The sequence below is a fragment of the Myotis brandtii genome, unplaced genomic scaffold (assembly GCF_000412655.1).
Source record: "Myotis brandtii unplaced genomic scaffold, ASM41265v1 scaffold1006, whole genome shotgun sequence".
NCBI lineage: Eukaryota > Metazoa > Chordata > Mammalia > Chiroptera > Vespertilionidae > Myotis > Myotis brandtii.
In genome coordinates, this window is record NW_005353349.1 from 795,119 (window position 1) to 801,028 (window position 5,910).

Genomic DNA, 5,910 nt, shown 5'->3' on the forward strand with positions numbered 1-5,910 from the left:
ACTGAGTTAGGGAAGGGTCCCTGGGTCATGAGGATGTTTAAGGGACAGGAGAGTGCCCACATGATCTGAGTAAATGACCTCTTCAGATATTTTCAACTCCATCAATGGGAGTAAAAATTGCCCCCTCCTATTTGGACTGAGGACACTCCATCCCAGTCACACACCCTTCAGGATCACTAACACAGCCTCACTGCCATTCAGATTTGAGTCTAACAGAGCTCATCTCCTGATGCCTTCTAGCACCATTTTTTGTCCTCCTGTGTAAGAAGTCCTACATGCCTGTCTCTCCTCATATTCTACTCTCTCATCTCCCTAAAGCAGAATCTCTTGATACATTCCCTTTCTTATCTTAAAATCCCTCCACCGAAACCCTTGGAATTCAGGCTCTATCATCAGCTAAATCTCCTATACCTTTAAACTAACCTCTGAATGTTTCTTCAACTTTTTGCTCTAACAGAATACTGACTTCTCCTCAAACAACCCCGCTCCCCTGGCCTCTGCTTCCCATCCAGCTCTTGTAAGTGGAGACCTTTTTGATCTCACATGGGCCTTGTACCACTAAGCTCAGAGCTGGAATCAGTGTCTTTCTGCCTTTTATTAGCATTTTCACATCATTCGCAATCCATGCTCCAGGGATGGTACTGGATCTGGCTTGAATCTACTCATGAGAGCGGATTATACACATTTCATCCCAACTCTGTGTTTGGTAATATTCTGTTAGTAGTTGTGAGTCACCCTGGTGCATGTTACATCATGGAAATTGACATAAACTAAAAATTAGGGCTATTTTGTTTTGTTCCTTAGATGTGTTCCCCAGAGGGCTGGTCAAGATAGATTTATGTCCACATGGCCCCCATACTCCCTGAAAACCTATAGCTTCAGACCCCACCACCCTTAATTCCTGGTTCATTGTCATTCATTCCAATATTACACTGTCATAGTAATGAATATTTTAACATATATGTAGAAGATAATATTTCAAACACTCGGTTCTACTCTCATCTCTATGACCTCAACAATCTTCTCCAGAAAATATTGTCTTTCCACTCAACCTTAGACCCTTTCTACCTCCATAAATCTTATCCTATCTAATAAAGAGGTAATATGCAAATTGACCATCACCCCAACACACAAGATGGCCACCCCCATGTGGACACAAGATGGCCACCACAAGAGGGCCGGCAGGGGAGGGAAGTTGGGGGGGGGACCCAGGCCTGCACAGGAGGGCAGTTGGGGGCAACCAGGCCAACAGGGGAGGGCAGTTGGGGGTGACCAGGCTGGCAAGGGAGGGAAGTTGGGGGGGGTTGCCCAGGCCTACAGGGGAGGGCTGTTAGGGGCGACCAGGCCAGCAGGGGAGGGCAGTTAGGGGGGCGATCAGGCCAGCAGGGGAGGGAAGTTAGGGGCAATCGGGCCAGCAGGGTAGCAGTTAGGCATCGATCAGGCTGGCAGGGGAGTGGTTAGGGGTGATTACGCTGGCAGGAGGAAGCAGTTAGGGGCAATCAGGCAGGCAGGCAGGCGAGCAGTTGGGGGCTAGCAGTCCTGGATTGTGAGAGGGATCCCAGATTGGAGAGGGTGCAGGCTGGGCTGAGGGACACACACACCCCTAGTTTACTATAACTGAAAACCTCTATAACCTCAAATTAATGCATCTTATTTTCCAACACCATTGCCTAACATTACAGCTTACTTCCTCTAGTACTCTCAATGCCAATAATCCTTTACTTCACCAGGACCTCCTATTCCTTTATCTAACCACTTCATATTTGTCCCTTGCCCATTTGAAGTCCTGTATGTCTTCCTTATACAGATTAAATTCTATGGCAAACATGTTAATCACTTCTTTGAATAAAAGCTTAAATTTTTGAACCCTACTCATTGTTTGCAGATTTCACTTGACAAAACACAAGTTAAATCCAACTCTGAACTTATTCTGTGCATATACCTGGCAGCTGACTGTGGCTAGAGAAAATAAAACAAAAACACAAACAGACTGGTTTAGTCTCCCTTTAAATTATACTTATGGTCATCAGGTTAGCATTTATTATGTCAGACATACTCACACATCCCCAATCCATTCATTTTCCCAGTTCCCTAGCAATTTTTCTACCTCCTATATCATCATTTTTCCCCTTTATATAGGCTACTCTCATTGGCATAACTTCTTGTTTGTATTTCTTTCCTAATGAAAAAATCCTTTGTAACCCACCTTTCAGCTAGTATTCTAGTTTTTACTTTCCTTTCTATATTTACGTTCCTTGAAAAGGTTATCTTGGTCTATCTTTGACACTTTTCTCAGTTTTAAACTAGTTCAAATGGACTACTATCCTTACCATGCTGCCACAAAAGCTTAAATAAATATTCGTCGCAAAATTCAATGGCCAATTTTCTGACCTTTCATTTTCCTTGAACTATCAGCACCATTTGAAATAGCTAATCACTGTCTCACCCATAATAATAGCATGCATTCTCTTCCTCCTACCTTATTTTTATTCCTTCTCATTTTGACCTCATAAGAATGAATTACCTCTGGGCTTAGTCCTTGGTCTTCTGACTTTTTTTTTCATTTTTTTTTCATTTATGGTTAACTTTCAATATTACTTTTGCATTACTTTCAGGTGTACTGCATAATGGTTAGACAATCATATACTTTACAAAGTGTTCCCCTGATATTTTCAGTACCCACTTAGCAGTATACATACTTATTAGAATATTACTGACTATATTTCCTATACTGTATTTTACATCCCTGTGATTATTTTGTAACTGCCTTCTTTACCTGCTCTCACTCCCTTGGTGATCTTCTCTAGGCTCATGGCTTTCAATGCCATTCATAGGCAATGAATTTCTAATTTATTATTTCAGCCTAGAACCCTCTTCTGAACCACTAACTCATATATCCAGCCATCTACTAAACACCTGCACTGACATTTGATAGCCAATATATAGATAGATAGATAGATAGATAGATAGATAGATAGATAGATAGATGATAGATAGATGACAGATAGATAAATTTTATCATTGTCCCTCTATTTCAACTGCACCCACTTCAATCTATAATGAAATGCTGTTGCTATTATCTGCAAAATATATTCAGAATCTGACCATCTTTCTCATTTCCACTAGGCTCTCTTTCATTTCTGGCCTGACTACTCAAATTGTTCTCCTTTCAACCTTGCCTCCCTGCAGCCTATTCTTAAATTAATAGTCAGAATTAACCTTTTAAAACATGTCAGATCTCCCTACACTCTCCAGTGTCTCCCTTTTTCCACTCTCTTTCATTTCTTGCCTAACTACTCAAATTGTCCTCCTTTCAACCTTGCCTTCCTGCAGCCTATTGTTAAATTAGTAGTCAGAATTAACCTTTTAAAACATAAATCAGATCTCCCTACACTCTCCAGTGTCTCCCTTTTTCCAACTTAGAAGGAAGAGTCCCTGACTTGGCCTACAAGTTTGTTTGTTTTTTCTTGATTTCCTTCCACTTATCAATTTAAACTTGTTTACTATACTCCCCTCAACCCACTGGGGTCTCCTTGCTTGCTGGAACCTACCCCAAGATGAAACCAACTTGGAGGCCTTTAAAGTGGCTGTTCTCTCAGCCTAGAACACTGTTCCCACAATAGCCTCTGTGGTCCTGTCTTCACAACCTGAAAGTCTGTGCTCTAAAGGCAATTTGTCAGTGGGAACTACTTAGACTATTGTAATTACAGGTACTACTCATCCCTTGACCTGCTCCTGTCTCAAAGAAACTGCATTCTCGCTCTCTCTCTCTCTCTCTCTCTCTCTCTCTCTCTCTCCCTCTCTCTTTTCATTGCACCTATAATATCCTACTGTGCTGGATAATGTATTTACTCATTGTATTTATTGTCTGTGTCCTCCTGCTATCACATAATCTCCAAGAGGACAGACATTTAATAAACATCTTAATCTCTAATTTATGTCTATTATATCTCAAATATTTTCTAGGAAGTGTTTGGCATACAGTAGACAATTAACGGTATTTTATGAATAGATAAATAGCTGAGATGAAAAACGTTAAAATGCATGAGTTAGAGAAAGCTATCTCTCTTCTTTAATTCCAATGTTTTCCAGGTTTTTATTATTTAGTGAGTTCACAGCCTACTTTCATGTCATAAAAAAATCCATGTTAGAAGCTGCATCTCTGAGGGGGTTTTCTGTCAGTTTGTTTAAATTGTTGTTAAAATTTCTATCATTTCGAAATGGCAATACATATTAAAAAAAACACTGCCATCATATATTGGATACTAGCAATTTTTAATTATGCATAAGAAAAACTAAACTTCACTGTAAATTGGTTCATTCACTTGTAAATTGGGCTTAGTATACACTTTATTTTTAAAAAATAATTAAACTAAAGTACAACTTATGGCATAAATTAGGTACTTAGGATGTATTTGAAATTACAAAATAAACATGAACATATTAGGTGAATGAATAGATGAATATATTATTTAGCCAATGTAACTAAAATATGCCCTGTTAGTAAACCTTTATAAGAAATTCATTAAAAATAAATTAATATTAAACATAATTTGTATTAAAGTCATTTTGGTTTGCATTTTGAATAAAGTAAAAGCCACGCTATGCTTATACCATGTAAATCTTATATTTACATTATTAGATGACACTATCTTGGTGATTTAGGTTTATGACAGAAGACATCGAATTTGTTAAACTTACAAGAATAATTATGTACTTGTTCTACAGTTTGATGTTACATTGATTTATCTATACAACATAGGTATGCCTGATATGGGAGATAAATGAGATTTATATATTGACTTTGTGGTTTTTAATCTAATCAATGGCTTTTATAGCCCAAATGGCTTTGTTTTATTCTTAATGTATGTAATAAAAGGTGAATTCTATAGTGCTCTAGAAAATTGACATTGTGAAATGCATATCCTTCTCTCTTAATTTAAGCATGTAGACCTTGACCCTATAGTGTTGAAGTGCTTGATCATTAAGTAAAAGATGAAACTCAACTATCCCTTACTATAAGCCCATCAAATATACTGGGTCCTATCTCAAGTCTGCCTCATGAGGTGAGAATCTGAAAATGGCAGCCTTATGCCTATTGACCATCTTATTGTTTTTTTATGAGTTTGATCCAAATAATGTTTCCATCACTTTTATATCATATTCAGCTATGCTATTCAGGTTCATCCTGAGAATCAGATCTTTCCGTTATGAAATTTAGGGCCCCTGACAAACAAGAGTATGCCAATGTGAAATCTTGCCATAAAATACCAAGAAAGCAAAGGCTGCAATAGTGATGAAGCATAGCCCATCTTCAAAATAGACTTGGAAAGATTTAATTATTGCTCAGAAGTCTCAATTTAGAGCAACATAATACAAAAGAAGGGGCTAAATCTTTGTTTCTCAGTGTTACCATGTATAAAATGCAATAACAATATACACTGACTAGCCAGATCATAATGACCACCTTACGTTTGTAGGCAAAGTAGCCATACACTGCATCATATGGGATATGGAAGCCAAAGGCCTGTTTGAACATCTTTGCAGTCTGCAGTTACACAGATAAAACATCTCCAGTTTGCACAGGAACACAAGGATTGGACAGTCGAGCATTGGAAAAAAAAGTCATGTGGTCAAATGAATCATGTTTCCAGCTGCATCATGCAGATGGCAGAGTGAGAGCCATGTGGTCAAATGAATCACGTTTCCAGCTCATCATGCAGATGGCAGAGTGAGAATTTGGCAGAAACAGCATGAAAGCATGCACCCCACATGCATGAGTACAACCCTTCAAGTTGGTGGGGGCAGTGTTATGGTTTGGGGCATGTTTTCCTGGCATGATTTGGACCCTTTAATTCGTGTGGAACAACGTCAGAATAGCACAACATACCTAAGTATCATTGCTGATCA